We start from the raw sequence: 19,652 nt of genomic DNA, 5'->3' as shown, positions 1-19,652 counted from the left end.
TTTAGGGAATGTAACAAAATAGGAATGTAAATCACAATGTGACAAACAAATATAAATATTTTACGAATGGCATATACGACCAACGTAGTAAAGATGTCAAACGTAGATAGTTCCCCCCTTTTTAAGAAGAAAAAGAAAAAAACGGTTTAATTTTAGGATTACATATTTCTTAAATTGTTTATGTGGTGTTTAATACTTCCCTTATACCAAAGCAGCACGAACAGAAATAAAAATTTGGTTATTTCAGTACGATTTTACAGTTGTGAAACAAGTTTTCCTTCAAACTAAGCGCATCTAGTGTGGTAAATAAACTCATCATAGATACCAGGACTAAATTTTGTATATACGCCAGACGCGCGTTTCGTCTACAAAAGACTCATCAGTGACGCTTGAATCCAAAAAAAGTTAAAAAGGCCAAATAAAGTACGAAGTTGAAGAGCATTGAGGACCAAAAATATAGTGTTCGTGTCCCACATATCTTCCTGTAATCTAAATGAAATGTTTACAACTGGACTAATATCATTCAGTCATTTTATAATAATTATTTTTTTTTATAAATATATTGATTATCTTAATTTACATTGGAGAAGAAACAATTGGAACCGTCTACGTGATAGCAAGTCATCATGCAAATATTTTTGTAGGAAAAGATATCTGTTAAACAAAACGTACGTTTCTGAAAATATATAAATATATATGATATGTTCTTCCCGTATATTCTTGGTGCCAGGATATTGATTGGGCGTATTGCGTCTGTTTGTCTATTCCACACTGGCTTAAGGCACAAAGAGAGTGATGAGATCTCACATAGCATGTTAAATTTCCCTATCCTTCGTAAGTCTTGTATGATTTTTAAATCGTGTTTCATTTTAAGGTTTCGGAGTTAAGTAATGGCATTCATTTCGCAGAATAAATATACATTATTATTACATTTTTAAGAACTACCATGGCGGCTTTTGACAGAAAATGTTATTCCATGAACTTTATAACCAAAACCTGACGAAAATAAAAGAACACGATCAATGCAAATCCGCTATTCTCTTTAATTAGTACCCACAGTTATCAAAACGATACAGCAAACAGTATAAATCTAACAGTCCAAGTCCATGATTATACAAATCTTTAGACCGACTTATAGTAGACGTATGTCATCAAGTAAGTCCTGGTTTTCTGTTACTATTGGTGACTTGATGATTTGCTATATTACTCTTCCCTTCGACATGTTCGAAAGGTTCTTTATTAAATCAAAATGTGTGTTTCTTTCGTTAGAGATCAATTATAGTAGTTTCTACAGTGTCATTTATGATGACATCAGTTTGCGTCTCTGTGACCTTTTTATGTCTCTTCATACTTCTCAGGAGAAAGAAACACAATTCTAGCAATTCTCCGATGCTAATGGCAGACATTCCAATCCACAGACCAAGAGATCCTCCAATATTTGATAGGAAACTTTCAAACTGCAATCAATAAACATTTCGAATTATAACAGCAACCCATTAAAATACTATTACGGAATCTTGACAGTTATTGAACTTGGGGTATTATTGTCGTCATGAAAAAGCAGGCAACGAATATCAAACTTTCCTTTTGAAAACTTTCCTAAGTAGTAAAACACGAACTTAGACATGATTAACTTCCTTGACATGCATTAATGATTATCAAGTTGCTACTAGTATGTTATGCAATTGAACTTTGCAGATTTCATGACCATTTTCTAATTCATATCATAGAATATCCTGATATTTTAACATAATAACGGCGTGGTCAATGAAGTAAATGAAGATCCGACTGCCTTTAATTATTGTAGTAGTTTATTGTTAAGCAGAAACCAATGATTTGATTTATATTTATCATATTATAATTTATAAAGGAACTTACAAATTGAGAGTTTAAATATTTGTAGTATCATGAGTATGAATCAATATGTTTGTTATATCACGTCCCGAAGGGTATATTAAGAACTACTTGGAATAATAAATCTATGATTGTCATACAATTTTTATATGTGAATTATCATTTTCATAATGTGGGAAATTTACGTAAACTAATTATCTTGTGAGCGTTAAATATTATACTGGACTTGAAACAAAACAAAATGAATGTACCCTATTTTGTTCTTCTAACAACTTATATAGAACTATAGATATCTAATTTGAAGTAAAACCTTTTTCGATACAAATGCTGGCTATTATTTATCTACTCATTACTAAGTCGACATTTTGAAGTACAGTGTATTTCCTATAATGATTCCCTTGGTAGAAAGTAAAACATCAAACATATATCAAACTATCAAAATGAAAAATTCCATATTCAAATGGCAACCTAAGCTCAAACCTATCAAACCGTCATATTTCTGACATGGTACAGACATTTTATAATGCAGAAAATGGGGGAATAGACCTTTTTTTTAAGCTAGCTAAACCTTTCACCTGTTGAGTGTTGCTTCATATGCAGAAGCTATTTGACTTAGGGTAATTCAAAGAGGTGAAAATGAAATATTTCCTTTGAATGTTTTACGGACGTATATTGAGTTGTTTAATCGTTATAGAAGTAACTTATCACCAAAGTTTTATTAACAACGAGGAACACGTTGAGTAAAATGTGAAATATAGAATCTGTTCATCCTACCGGGAACAACAAATCACACCTGGTGTTTAGTGGGGTATGTTTTGCTCGGTCTTTTTGGTTTCTATGTATATTTAGGTCTTTCCCCTTTTCTGTGGAAAGACCTATTGTTTTTCTTCTGATTATTTTTTTTTTCTTCCGTCAAATTTTGTTCTTGCGATAAACATTTGTTTCGCAATATGTCGCTTAGATATTTGGTATATGATATTGAACAGTTTATGCGCTTTTGAAATTTACCCTGCGTAACCGAATACTTTTCTTTGTAGGAGTTATCTCCCCAAACACTATTTCCTTGTGATCACAACTCCTTCGCAACCGTAAAAGATTACGACAAATTTATTTTATAAAATTGCTCGTTATATCCTTCGCATGATTTGTCCAATTTCGACCGAAGCAATATGAACGCTCCATATGAGAGTTATTTCCCCTTTTGTATTTGAAATTTTGAACTGGAACACCATAAGTGATAGAGACCTAGGATCTTTTGATTTGAGGTCCTTGGTCCAAAAAAATGAAAATTAGGTCAAGGTCAAAGGTCAAAGTTATATTCTAATTTTTGAATTAGGCTTATTTCCATTTATTTCCAGAAACCGTACAAGATATCGACAAATTATTTTGACTAAATTGTTAGTTGCGACATGTCGTAACTTAATAATTTTAGTTGAAAGGGTGCGTAGACAATGAATGGGAGTTTTTGCCCCTATCATATCTAAAATTATGTATAAAGTGATATAACTTATTAACCATACATATTAGAGACTAGGGTCTTTTGATTTGAGATCCTCAGTTTGTGACCTTGAAATTGAGGTCAAGGTCATAGGTTAATTTGACGTTCTAGATTTTGACCTTTGCTTTAAATTCATATCTATATATCATAAAGCCATATGAACTGACATTTTAGACTGATTTTATATATTTTAATATCAAAATAGATATTAACTGGTGGAAAGACCTTCAATTGTTCTCTGAACAATTGGTTTTTAATTTGTGATTGTTTTTTGTTTTGTTTATATTTTTCTCCCTTTACATTAATCTAATTGAGTCGTAATGTTTTTTGACATTTTCCCTTTTGTCATGTTTGTATACTTCATATCTTATTTTAACTTCAGTCTAGGTGTTCCCCACTCGATTTGTGTTCTTGAAATTCATTGAGAGATATGACAGGGTACGATGGAGATGACATGAGTTATGAAATATTCCTGTTTAAGCTCCTCATTGGTACATTAAAAGACATTAATAATAAATCTAAGGTGCCCTCAGACAAAGTTGACGCTAGGTGAATTCATCTACATGTACATCTACTTTTTTAGGTTCATTTTGATCTTTTAGCTCTTGACGTTTCTACGCATTTATAAGTCCCTTGATCTTGGCTTTAGACAGTTCATGATGATTGTAAAAACCAGGCAAGCGCTTATATCTCAACAGGTGTTGTTTTTATTCTCTACCATAACAACAACTCAACAAATCAGAACAAATATCGTACCGTGATTGAAGGTATTTCTTCTGTTACTTCCTCATATAGCGACGAACAGTATATACTTATTTGCAACAAGCTGTTTCTACAAAACAAAAGCTTACATATTAGGCCATGTTCACACCAAACGCTATGTACAGTAAGCATGTTTACAATTAGTTTAATGTAATGTGCACTGGTTTTACATCAAATTTGTCTACATCTTTACACCTGGTGTAATAACCTGTTGTTATAATATAACCTTTACATGAGATTTGTTCTCACTTATAAAATATTTGTCATTCAAATGTTCGTTAAATTGATTTGAATTTAAATTTCCTGGACAACTTTTGTAGCAGTTTTGAAAGTCATTTTAATTATTTGCAGTAATTTCATATTTCGCATATACATGTAGGATAAAAAGATAATAACCTGTCTTTATAACCTGCACAAAAGATTTGTTCACACTTTGTTAAACTATATGTCACATAAATGGTCGTTACATGGAATCGAATTCAAATTTCCCGGACATCTTTTGTAACAGTTTTGAATGCCATTTTGATGATTTGCACTACATCAAATATAATAAAGGAGCTATCATTTGATCGTTAGTGAGGGTTGGATTCAAATTAAAAAAAAGAAGGTACAACAGGTTTTTTTTAGTAAAAACAAATAGCAGGATGAGCAACTAGACAAAGAAAAGTCAGGATGCAAATAATGCTTTTTTATTTCTTATTGCATTTTACCTTATCTGAGATACTAGCCAAACAAAACAATTCATTGCACACTCATTTAAGTAATTATATAAATGAGTGAATCGATCGAATAAAGACCCGTGTCAAATATTTCTTTCTACGCTCAGTCTATGGGAACTCGACCTTAGTCGCTAATCCAAAACGAAACTAGCATGTAAACAATGATTACGTATATATATAAATATATATTAATGTTGTACATTCATCTTAAAAGGCATTAAAAGAAACCATCAAATAAATACTGTAGGTAAAACAAGAAAATATTGCATGATTGCCCATTGCCATAAACACCGATCATTCACCAATTGACGAGGATGAAGAAAAAAAAGAACGTGCTAGCCGTAAAATAGGGTTAATCTATCATGTTCTACATAAGAAAATGTGTGTATCAAGTCAGGAATATTACAGCTGTTTTCTATTCGTTTGATGTGTTTTAGTTAATGATCTTGCCAGTGACTTTCTGTTTTGAATTTTCCTCTGAGTTCGGTATTGTTATTCAAATGTCTCATATTAAATGTTTGAAAAGTAGTTTTCAGTAAAAGTCAATCCTGAATAATTACTCATTGATATCCAACATTAGATAGAAACTTGTCTAATGCTTAGTCCGTTTCTTTGTGTGTTACGTTTTAATGTTGTGTCGTTGTTCTCCTCTTATATTTAATGCGTTTCCCTCAGTTTTAGTTTGTTACCCCGATTTCGTTCTTTGTCCATGGATTTATGAGGTTTGAACAGCGGTAAACTACTGTTGCCTTTATCTAAGAAATAGGCCAAATAATTTTATAGTTCTTAGTGAGAAAATATACGATATAAAGATATGAAAGCACGTAATCTACCTTGAATTTGCGTAAGATAGTCCTTTACTTTTCAATATTTTTTCAAGTAAATCTTCATAGTTTTCTGCTGGCCATCTGGTTGTCGAAATTGTCATCGCGTGCCTTTTTTTCACTACAATGATTAAAAGTATTTACATAAATTCAAAGAAAACGAGAAAAAAAAAACGAAATTCTTTAAAACAAGAATATTACGTTGGCTTCGGTAATTGCTTCACATTTATTTTCTCATCATATATATCGTCCTATATATTATTACAGTTATTAAATTTCAAACAATAATTTTATCAAAAAACACATATTTGTATTCAAACAAACGAAAGAAATGCGTTCTGTATAAATGGAAAATGTACTGACTGAAAAACATGTGAATTCTGAAATGAATTCATTGACTCATCTGTTTGTATTGTTTGTAAAGTCTCGTATTTACCTGCAAGGATTAAGGCATTTGCATCCAGTCACGTTTTCATGAACATTTTCTATGCAATCAAAGTCAGAAAAACAACATAATTTGAAAAGAGAAGCTTATTATTATTTATTATTGAGGAAGTAAAAATCTGCATGTAAACCTCACTAATTGATATCGATACTTAAATGCTGTAAACATTCTTCTAACAGAACAGGGGAGAACATTGCCATAATTTGAAATCACTGTGGACTCATGTATTTATAAGGGTATTATTTGTTTTGTGGATTTCTGAAAACCGTCATATGCGTGGATATTGAATTCGGTGTTCACCTGTACCCAACAATCCAATAAAAATTGGTATCCAACGAATATTAATGAATCCAAAGTATTAGTACTAAAATATTTTAACAATACTAGTACTGTATTTGTTTGGTATGTTAAAAAAAATGACAATCAAGAAAAGGATAATCAATCAGCTTTTTATAACTGTAATTGACACTGCTAGACGTCTATTGAAAGACCCATTATTGTTTGTCAAAATTTCAAGATAAATGTAAGGTCTTTTTTTTCATATCCGAGTTTCCCTCACTTAGTAGCGCTAAAACCTTTTTAATGGACATTGTGGAAGAAGTTAAGTTTATTGTTCTTTATGTAATGGAATCTTTTGATTGTTTAATTTGGTCTTTTAAAGGGAAAGTTTGGGTATTCACGCGAACTGTCCAAATACACATGTATTGTAATTTTTGTTTTATTTTTAACAAATTCCTTTTCCATAATATTTTTTCGGCAACTGTTTCCTGAATCTATTTTCATATTTCGTCAAATTTCATCGTGAACGATAAACGACTGAAAAAAGTGAAAATGTCGGGAAGCCAGGTTATAGCTTTCTATTTTTTCGATTTTAGTTTTTTGAAAACTTTCTGAAAACAAATGGCTCCGTTTATTTTACAAAACTCTCCTGTAAGCCTAAACGAAACAGTTGAATAGTCTTTCCAAATCTTTGAAATTATTCAAAATGTCTTCTGATTTTAACGGTATTCTTTGGTTTCCTACTGTGTGTATTTCGTTCAGTATTAGCATAGCCTGTATAATACCATTGTTTGTCACTTCAAGAATCGTACACTGTGAACTTTTTAACACTTAACACAATATTTTAAAGAAAGAAATGCTGAAAACAAAGTTCAAAGTTTTCGATGAGGTCAGGGTTTAAGACGTTAAAAACTCATAAAGATATGTAGACGAAAGAGACATGAACATCTTCAAGCTTCTCTACAAATATATTATTCTACGATATATATCCTGAAATTAGCACATTGGTCGCCGGTGTATAGAATCATGTGCAATCATACCACATCTCCTTATCTTATCCAAAATTTTATGCTTAAAAGTTTATTTAATTAAACAGTTATTGGTAAGTAGTATTTCATGAAACCCCAAAACATTTGAATTTGATTAGAAACGTAGACATACATCATTAAAGGGTCTCAGTGGCCGAGTGGTCTAAGACGTTACTTCTGTAATCACTAGCTAGTGAACATGTACAGTACACTGAGGTTGTGAGTTCGATCCCCGGTCGTGCGGGTGCACTCGTTTTCAATGTAAATTTCTCCTTTCAATGTTGATCTATTTATTATTTTCACTCTGAATTTCTTCACTTGCAGGACTGAATGTCCAGCCAAAAGGTTTCAATTTTCAAGATTTACAGCCGATTGCATTGAGTGTGTAGCCAAAGGGTAAAGTCTTTGATAAGATTGCTTGTAAGCTGAACCGTGAAGTCATTATTATGTCAGGTTTACTACCCTCCTTTCGAGGTAGCATAGTCCTAGGGATCAGATAGATAGATTAGTAATCTGCTGGACTAGTATATTCTTAAATGAGGGTAGTTAACCTGACCTAACAATAACTTTATGGTTTATCTAACAAGCAAACTAACTAAAGATATTACCATCGACTTCACACAAATGACATCGGCTGTAGTAGTCACCAAGTTCAACCTCTCCGGTATTGAATGAATATTTGAAATTACTAAAACATCTTATTTATTGCATTAGGGACATTAAACTGTAGTACTAGTAGTGCAATTTGTGCCTTCAATAATATATATAGCAAGTGAGAGGGAAAACAAGTTCAACTACCGTTTTGTTGAATATTCAACAACTACCCTAATTGTTTTTTAAGTAGCAAGAAATAGTCCAAAAAGCCTGACATTTTTAGAATATTTGAAGAATAACAAAAATCCGGTGGCAATGAATGCTTCAATTATGTGTTCAATAAACCTATTAAGTATTAAAGCTGTATTTCAAAAACTGTAGGAGGATAACCGACTCTTTTATATATATAGCTTGTACCAAAAAGTTAATGTGTCAAAATACCGGACATTTAGTGCAAATAAAGAAAATTAAAGAATACCGGACATTTAGTGAAATTAAAGAAAATTTTATAAAAAAATCAAAACCCTGTAGACCTACACACCTCTATTTTAAATAAAAAAATTTTTAGGTCAAAAACTGAAGGAGATAGCTAGACGTATATGTCCGGACAGAAACGAACGAACGGACGGATGGATGGACGGAAGTACTGACAGATCTAAATTAACGAACGTGCTCGACATTTTGTCACGTGAGGGGAGGGGGGAATGTGAAATATAATTAAGAGGACATGGTTTACGTGTACATTAAACAGCTAAGTCAGAAGTACCATTGCACTCCAGGAATCGGTATAGATTTGGCAAGAAATTTTGTTACTTACATAGAACTCCAGACAAAACAAAATACACATTCGAAATGGCAAACAAATGCACATGTATTTTCGCTCATACTTCATAAGTTTGTTTGCCATGGGGCTTATTATCCAATTTGTATTTATGCAAGTAAAATATGTTAAAAGTAATTTCGCCATAGCATGTTTTATTTGAAAATCCAAGTAGTATCTAAGTCAATTGAATGCTCCATGTGTACTTTTATTTTATGATTACAGCTTGTCAAAAGAGTGCTCTGACACAGATATAAGAAAAATCATTAGTGTACCGATATATGAAAAGGCTGGAAATACATAATTTTCAGTATAGTATAAGTTTAGTTAACTTAAATTCAGTATCAACTGCTCTTTACATGGAATTATGTTTATAATTACATTTCATACTTTGGATTTAATACTGACTGCACTGATGCATAACGTATTAGTTTAGTACTGTGAAACGATTTTTGTCTATCAACAAGTCATATCAATATTCTTAATTCTCTGTTCAAAAAACTACTAATTTATGGACAATGCAAATTTGTTTATTTTAGAACAATGCACGATTGAAGTCCCACATGGTACTTACACTAACAACTCTTGCACGAAATATTAAATACATAAATTTATTTTTCAGTAGATGGTTAAATAGAAAACTTCAAAGTGCAAAATATATAAGTTTTGATGAAATGATTTTCTTCAGAACTACAAATAGAGTTTGAATATATTGTAAATTTATTATAAAATTCATTTGTAAGATTTCGTTGAATATTTGAAAATAATAATGAATAAAAATTAATTCACCATATTTCAATGGACACAACTCTGTATTTGGCTGCACAGTGTAAGACTATTTTGCTTTATATGAGTCTAATTTCACGTACAACTTATTTCTTTAAGAGAGTGACATGTCTTGATTACTGGATACGACGTAAAACTATCCGTACGTGATATTCTGGTCAATTATGGATCCCGGAATAATTTCATACCCGCGCCGTTCACTTTGACGTATTATAATCGATTTTTTTTCAAATTTTTAGACATGAGCGCCAACGTAGACCACCATGACATTTTATTATGTGAAAGATACACAAGAGAACAGTTGATGGTTGAAAATTTCAAGATGGTCTACGTTGGCGCTGATGTCAAATTTATTTTGTCTCCGAACATGACAAAATTGTAGATTTTTTACCCTTTTCGCCGTTTAAGCCTTTTCAAGGTCTTAGTTTGAACATATTTGAGTACATAACACATAAAAATAAGGTTCTACATGGACGAGCAGATACTGCAGTTCATTACAAGGGCGTAATGGGTTTCAACTTCAAAGTTTAAAACTCTGGAAAAAGGGGGGCCAGAAACGGCCCTTATCATACCTTGTCCTTTACAGAAGTTGATGAAAACAATTGTCATCGAACATCGACATTGGAGGTACCTCAAATACAAAATTTAGATTTTGAATTGTTTCAACAATTGTATACCTTATTAGTAAAATACAAGAGAAAATGCCGTGTTCTATGTAAAGAAAAAGGGGGGAATTACTACACTCAGTGTAAAACAACTCCACAGGGAAACCAACGATCTGATCTAAATAAAAAAAAACAAGAAACGAGAAACACTTATAAACCACGCAAACAAACGACAACCACTGAAGAATAGGCTCTTATAAAAACTTATTTTACACTAAACTTGAAATATAGGTAAAATATAAAATGTTATTTGTGTATTATCTTTGCGTATTGTCAATGTTGTCAAGGATTTGAAAACAGAAAAATTCACATGTTGTTTAAAAATGCCCGTTTCTAACAACTTAATGCAACAACGGATGATTTACAGAGACCCTTTTATGTATACGGAATGCATAAACAGTTTGAGTCAATTATTGTAGGTGTCAATGTTTTGTAGTTGTGAACCTTTGACATATTAGATTAGTAATAATTTGTATTTTTTGTATATGAATGAATGAATGAATAAATAATTTATTAAAGTGCAACCTGAATTGCCATTATATAATACATATGATATGAACATTGTTATTTTCAGCCAGCCTTATAGGCTTACGAAGCACTGTCATTTTAAAACATTATTATACATGTATAGCTACATTTGATTTGATATAAAATATTAAGTTTTACAGTTTTTACGTCGTGTAGTTTTGTTAAAGTAAAAATGTTTATATAACATCTTGTCTTATCCTTAAACAGTCTATGATAAAGTTTGCCAACGTTCTCGGGTTGCTGATTAACAGTTCTTTTAGTGTTTCTTCTGGGGAGTCAAAGTTAACTGAGGTGAGTTCTCGTCTGAGTTCGTTCCTTCTAACAGAGTAACGGTTACACAAAAACAAAAAATGGATTTCATCTTCAGTCACATTGGAGTTGCACACTTTACAGATTTTCCGGTCGGCTGGAATATTTCGATATCGACCTCGTTCGACTTCTAAAGGTAGTGTACCGCATCGAATTCTCGCTATACTCGATCGCTGTTTTCTGGACAAGAACTTTTTAACATACGGTTCAGTACAAAATTCGGTCTTAAGTAACTTGTATGTTCTTAGTTTTGGCATGTTCTGAACATTAATAGTCCATTCACTTTTGAAAGTATCTACCAGTTTAGTTTTAACGGATTCAATTACGTATTTTGTTGAGATCGTATCGTGGTTGTTTGTACAGTTAATTAAGGCTGATAGACCACTATTGTTCAATATTGTTTTAACACTGTTGAACCAGGTGTTCTTGTAGCGTGTGGAAAGATCGATATCCCAAAGGAATATATAGATCGAATAAAACGCGAACCTTTACAGGACAAGTTTTGTAATTATATATAGATATAGGAAGATGTGGTATGAGTGTCCATGATACAACTCTCCATCACAAGTTATAAAAGTAAACTCTTATAGGTCAAGGACGGAGTTTCAGCTCACACCGAACAGCAAGCTATAAAGGGCCCTAAAAAATTACTAGTGTAAAACCATTCAAACGGGAAAACTAACTGTCTAATATATAGTATACTTCATAGAAATAAACAATACATGTGTTCGGTTTGACGTAAAAAGAAACACGCAAATGAATAATCATGATATTATTTCCTTCAATATTTTGTAAAAACTATTGCATTTCAATCTAGATTTATATGCTTTTGTAATAGTGTACGAATGGGGAATACGTAAACAAAGTTTTTGACAGAACAAAATTCCCATCATACTGTTATAACAGCCAGCAACAAAGAGACCCATATCTAAACATTAACTGAACTGGTATGTGGTATGTGGTGAAACATGTCTAATAGTATTTCGTACACAGTGTACTGGAAACCTTTTACAATATGTATATGGTAAGTAAATTTGGTACGAAGGAAGCTCTTACTGACGCAGTCCTTGCACGGTCGGTAACAAAAGATACACTTACCTATGGCAAGCCGTTCTCGTCAAAACTATGTTTAAACTATTTTTCGAAAAATTTACACACTGAGAATTACAACAATGCACACTGAGATTTAAAAACTTCCAAACGCACACTGAGAATTGAGAATAACACACTGAGAATTGAAAATTACACACTGAGAATTAAAAATTACACACTGAGATTTCATAAAGACGCACTGAGATTACAAAAATAAAAAAATACCCAATTACTCTTATTACAAAATATAACCGAATGGTGAAAAACTTTATTAAAATTATAAGAAAACATTGGAACAATCTGCAAAAGAATGCAGTGAAATTTTTACTCAAGTGTCTATTATAGCATATAAACGTAACAAAAATATAAAATATTAACTAACGAAATCAGGGAAACAGTTGGAAGACTTTGAAAAGTGACACATGTTTAATTACTTGTAGTAATGATCTGAATTATAGGCAACAAACTTATGAATATGAGCGATGTGAAGTCTTGAAATTTATTACGAATGTTGGTTGAAGGAATCGCATTTCATGATAATGACAAGAGTTCTTGAGATCAAGATATAAATCTGTTGAATTATTCATCTCATGAATATTCATTAGTAATTTGCATATTAATATCAGTGCGTATTTTTGAAATCTCAGTGTGTAATTAACAATTCTCAGTGTGTGTTTTTCAATTTATTTCATCTCAGTGTGTCTTTTGAAAATCTCAGTGTGTAATTTTGAATTCTCAGTGTGTGTTTTGTATTTTTTTAAATCTCAGTGTGTAATTTCGATTTCTCAGTGTGTTATCTTAGGTTTTTAATTCTCAGTGTGTATTTTTTTCGAAAAAAGGGTTTAAACATAGTTTTGACGAGAACGGCTTGCCATACTTACCGACTGTCTTATGGCATCTTAAATAGCGGACTGTCTAAGTGACAAAGTCTTCAATTTCAAGAATGTACATTGTACTTCGACATTCTATTGGTCTACATATAAGGATACCAATAATACAAAACTTGTTAACTTTTAATGTGTTTTCTGCATTTATTTAAATCGTCTCTCGTCAATTTCTTCATCTGTTGTCAAGATTTAACGTTTTTATAATTTACTCCTCGCGTTCACTTTTAATCAATGATATGTTGTATCCGGTCTGCGAAATGTGTGATAGAATAGGAAACATGATATTCATCAGACAGTAGTAGCTGATACATAAGGAACTACTGACTTTACTAGCCAAAGAGTTAAAGAAAATACTATTAGAAAAAGAGAGGCCAAAAAGAAGACTAGTTAACAGTCAAAAAAGCAATTCTTGAAACAAAAGACAAACCATCACAAACAACACCATTAGACCGGTGCAATGTCGTGTACTCCGGTTGTTTGAATAAATCCTGTTTAAGATGTGGCATCCGTCCTGTAGTTCTTAAAGTGTAATACTGCCATGTCATAGTACTTCACATCCGGTTGCATACGGAAAAGGGTCGACAAAAATATTCCTTTAAATTTGTCAGTTGTAAAACAATATTTGTATATTTCAATGCAGCAAACATATACAGTCCACCAAAAGTTGAGCAATACCTAAAAAAAGTAATCAGTTTAAAGCTTTCAAAATGAAGTCATTCATATGGCAATTATGTTAATATTTTTCATAAACAAATCATAAACAAAAGTTTTGTCACTTATGCAGGTTCTATGCATTTAAATTTTGCGTTCACAGAAAAGTGCAAATTACACAAATCAGAAACGGAATTTAAGATTCACTGTGTTTTTGTTTGCAATCAATTAATAACCCTTATCATTAAAATACTCCACAAAAAATCTTTGGTATGTTCGGCAAATTTAATGTAAATATTTGAGTCAATAGGATGTGTTACCACCTCTCTTCCATTATACGGCGTTTAAAAGTCTGCACAAGCCTATGAACTTTAGTTGAGGAAATATATTCCATTCATCAACAATTGCCACTCTTAAATCGCCAAGATTTTGCAGTGGTGGATCACTGCGATTGAGTTTCTGCCAATGGCATTCCAGACATGATCGATAGGGTTCATGTCTCGAGACATGAAAGGCCTAAAGAAAGCGTCAATGACTTCTTACTCTATGTACATGGTTACAATCCTTGCCCTGTCTGGTCTAGCGTTATCGTCCATGTACAAGGGTCTTGACGCAAGTGGTTGATAGTCAAACATGAGGGATTACAATATTTCTTAGCACCAAATCCCTGTATAACTGTCCGTTCATGTAATTTTGCAGAATATGACAATCAACCCCATACTGTTACAATACCAGTACCGATTGCAGTCGATGGGAAATTATGTTTTAGTCGTAGGCAGGGTTTTCTCCCCGCCAAACTCGTATTCTGCCGACTACTGACGTAACAGAAACGGACTCTTATCTTACCTATAATGTCTTTGCAAGTTTCTCATGTTCCAGCGTCGATGGTCATAAACCCATTGAAACCTGATTATACGGTGCCTGGCTGTTAGAACAGGTCTCTTGACTATTCGACGCGTTCTTGTGTTGCCTCTATGGAGTCGACGGATCAATTTGCGAACAAGAACACGACCACCTGGAAGCCAGTGGTGTCTAATATGCGCGCATGCGGGACAGGAGTAAATGGGTTAGCTTTAACACCACGAAAAAGCAGTCTGTCATCACGATTGGAATTGAAACGGGGTCTTCTGGACATTGGTCTATCATTTACAGTTCTTGTGTCAACATGAGGTCGTAAATGTCGGATAATGACTGTGTGATTGACATTGAAATGGTTGCCTATGCTCCTAGTACTCATTTGACACGTCAACGTTCAGACATAGATAACATACTCCTTGCCATATTACATAATGACTTAATGAAGGTCACCTGTACGCGTGACAGTATGACGGTGATTTAAAAGTATCGAAACAGTGTATTTGTAAAAGTGTAGATGACTTTTGATAAAATATTGCCTCAATGTTTATCAGAGTTCAATCTTTTTGGTCATAATGAATTTTCTTAATGTATGTAAAAGACAATTCATAACACCAAACATTAATATTTTTTTCGCTATAGTTAAAACATATTGACAGTTATATTTAGGTGGTGCTAAACATTGCGGACTGTATACATCTTGGGTGTTTTCTTTATTTGGTGTTTCTATAGAATATTTTTGAAACTTGATATCACATAGTTACCAAATCTCGTACACAGGAAACACAAGGTGAACATTTAGTTGAATATCTTCCAGTGATGTTTTTTTTTATATTATGTGCAATGACATTTTTTATTAGTACTGGGTAGGATAACCTTCACTTATGTCAAGTATTTCTTTATGTAAAAAAGATGAATTTTGTACAATATTTTGGCAAATTTAACAGACACTAATAAAGAAAAAACACTGATGGTGTTAGACCTTATTGTGAACCCAATGATACTTTTCAACAGATTGACCTGATAGTTACCTGTCCATTTTAATTTTTGGCAGTTCATTTGTCTGATTGAATAAAAACAATATCTATTGTTCTCTGTGTAGTTTATTCACTGGAACCATTAAATTTCTTCTAAGAGAAATCTATCACTCATTGATTAGTTTACCTGCCTAAAACATTATCTTCTTTTTTAATTGAAATACTTCTATAAACTCACAGAAACTGCATGCATTATTGTATTTAGTCAATATCATTAATATATTTTCAATCTGTTCAATGTAAAATCTGATTTAATATTAAAAAAGTTTATTTCTGACACATTTTTTAGTATTGTTTTCAAATGAATTTGCATGTTTTTGTTATTTGTTCAATTATAGAATACATTTATGGAGACATTAATTTCAAAAATAGTGATATTCAAGTTTTATTTGCCAAACAAATAAAAAATCTTATTTTAATAGGTAAAATATTGAGTATTTGATCAGAAATCAACTTTTGATTTTTGAATCATTGTTTATATTGAACACATTAAAATGTATTTTTGATATTGAATAAATACAACACCACATGCAGTTTTGTGAGTCCTTATTTAGTATATTCAGAAGATTTTTTTCCCCTGGTAAATTAATCAATGGGTGATAGATTTCTCTTAGAAGAAATTTAAAGGTCCCAGCAAATAAACTACACAGAGAACAATACCTATTGTATTCATTCAATAGGATGGGTGAACTTACAAAAGTTTAAATAGCCCTGTCAAATAGAGATGGCACTGTGGCAAACTTTCATTGAGTTCGCAATGAAAGTACACATTTGTTTTTATCTCTCATTGGTGAAGCCATACTCTGAATAGTGGCATCGAGTAAAACACACCTGTGGTCATCTACGACACAGATATTTAGAACGGTCAACTAACGTAGAGTTCGTTACGGTTTGAAGATGTGGCTGTATTTTAACCACTTGAAACCCTTGCTTAAATTTCTTTTGTAAAATGCTTACAGTTTAACTATAATAAAAGAAGCTAGTTATTGAATACTCAGCTAGTATTGACTAAGAGAATTACATTCCAAATGTAATTGGTACAGGAATGTACATAAAAGAAAAGTTTGAAAGTTTCCATTTGGAAGCTGCAATCACCTTTTTTTGTCGCAAAATTGTGTTTGTTGACAGACCATCATTGTCAAATTATACTTTAACATCAAAACTTTATCAAAGGAACAGCAAATCAACCTTCACAGAGTAAAAATATCACAATGGGGAAAAAAGTGATAATATCTTTCAAAACTACTGATTAGATGACTATTTTCGTATTTGAAGATATACAGTCCGCCAAAAGTTAAGCACCACCGAAATATAATTCGCAATATTTTTTTAACTATTTCGAAAAAAATATTAATGTTTGGTGTTATGAATTACCTTTAACATAAACTAAGAAAATTCATTCGACCAAAAAGATTGAACTCCGATAAAGCAGTCAAGCAACCTTTTATTAAAGGTCATCTGTGCGTTTACAAATACACTGTTTCCCCAGGTGGTCGTATTAGTGTTCTTACATTGGTCCGTCGACTGCATAGAGGCAACCTAAGAGCCAGTCGTGGTGTATAGAGACTTGTAATTACAGGCAGGCACTCTACCGTCAGGTTTTGATGGCAAAATGACGTTCTATGCTTGAAAATATGAAGCTGACAAAACACTCATTGGTCAGATGGGAATCAGTAACTTTTACTGTCAGTAGACCCCATAATACGAATTTCGCGGGGAAACAAAACGGCCGATAACCAAAACAATGTTTGCACAAGGACTGCGTTCAGTGCTGGTGTTGTTCCAGTACGGTGTTGCTTCTTATACCGTTATAAGCTGGGTATGCATATTCTGATGGGTAACATAAATGGACAGACATACAGAGATTTGATGCCTTTAAACAATTTAGTCCCTTGTTTTAATATCCCCCACTTGCGTCAACATTGTCAAGACCCTTGTACATGGACGACAACGCTAGACCACACAGGGCACGGATTTTAACCGAGTTCAAAGAGCAACAAGCCATTTACACTATGTTTTGACCTTGCATGTCTCAATACATAAACCCTTTCAAACATGTCTGAGGTGCCATTGGCGGAAATCTCAATCGCAGAGATCCACCTTCACAATATTTTGTCGATTTTAAAGTGGCATTTGTTGTTTTATGCAACAGATTCCTTAACTAAAGTTTTGAAGGCTTGTACCGAGAATTATACGTCGTGTTATGAAACTGTACCGGAAGAGAGGTTGTTACATATGCTATTGACTCAAATATTGACATAAAATTTGACAAACATACCAAAGATTATGTGTAGAAAATTTTATTGATATTGGGTAATCAATTGTTGTAAAAAAATAAAATCACAGTGAAACTTAAATTCTGTTTCTGAACTGTGTAATTTACACTACTTCTATGAACAAAAAACCTATATGCATAGAACCTTCATAAGTGACCAAAATTATATGTGTGGTTTGTTTATGGTATACATTAGCAAAATTGCTATATGATTGTTTTCTTTTTTTCGAGGAATCATTGATTTTTTTATATTTGAAAAAAAATCGATGCAATAAAAATAGGTGGTGCTTAACTTTTGGCGGACTGTATATATGACTGAGACAACATGCATATATATCGCTACTTAATTGAGAAACAAATATATGTTTGCTCAACCATTTTGCAATAATGACAGTGAAATATGTGTAGTGTCGATTTCATTTGCTTCCTGTTCTCTTATACGTTGTGGGACGATTATTTTCTTTCAGTTCGATTGTTGTTACATCTATTATGGCATTTATCAAAACTCAAGATACATACCAGGAGAAAATATTGTTTTCAGTTGACCTGAAATGTTTATGTCTTTAGAACAATATTGATGTTAATAGTTCCCTGAAATAAAGGATATTACAAACACAGTCTGAAAATAAAGTACCAATTAAGGTTCGTGACTTTACTAGACAAGAGATTAGTTTAGCTTATTGTGTGTGATCTTCTGATCATTTATATGTAGCAACATGCCATTAGTGCTTTTTTATATAGTATGCATCTTTATTTTCTATGATACTGCGGAGCTCGAGGTTAAACTTATTATATTGAAGTCCTTCCAAAACGGTTGCTGTATATAGGGAAGATATTGAACTAAAAATTCTAAGTGATATAGTTGACTGTGTTATGTCACATCTGTATCACAGTTAACCACGAATACGATTTTTTTTGGTTTAAACGCCATTTTTAAACACCGCATTTCGGCTATATATTTCGTGGCGGCCAGTTTTAATTGATGGTGAAAGCCAGTGTGCTTGTAGAAAACCACCGACCATTGATATGAAAACTGACAATCCTAGTCAATACAGATTGGAGTCAAGTGCAAGAGCGGGGTTCGAACTCACAACCACAGTGTTGACTGGCTAGTGATTACAGTACTAACTACTTAGACCACCCGGCCATCGAGCTCCTCTCCCCCGAATTTGTAAAAGATGCTATAACCATAAACCATTCATCTTTGTTTTCGTTAATAACATCAACAACAATCGAAATAACTTTGATCAACACGACGGACGCCATATGAGATGTAGGATATGGATATCCTTCAAAACAATTTGATATCCCTCACTGCTTTGGATTGGGCCTACATTTTAACGCTGGAAAATATTTTCAAGAAACAGTTTGAGCGAAACTAAGTTCTCTTTTACCTTTCCCAATGGCATTAGTACTTTTTTCAGGAATTGATCAGTTTGATTACTTCTATACTTGTCTAAAAGGAGCTTTGCAATACATCTTACAACAACAGTATCCATAACACTGGTATCTTCAGGTCGACATACGATCTAGAGTTCAGTACACAATACATCAATTTCTAACTCGTTCAAATTGAAGATGATTTCAAATGCTTTTAAATAATAATAACAATTTCCTAGGACAAACAAAACGAATCACAAATCGACAAAGCATGAGGAGTTCTTATTGTATATCCGATACCGACCTGTAAGTCTGTTTTGGTCTGATTTGAAACAGCAGTTACATCATCAGTTAAGCTTAGGTG

This window comes from Mytilus galloprovincialis, chromosome 10 (genome assembly GCF_965363235.1).
Source record: "Mytilus galloprovincialis chromosome 10, xbMytGall1.hap1.1, whole genome shotgun sequence".
Lineage (NCBI taxonomy): Eukaryota > Metazoa > Mollusca > Bivalvia > Mytilida > Mytilidae > Mytilus > Mytilus galloprovincialis.
This window is presented reverse-complemented; position numbering follows the sequence as displayed.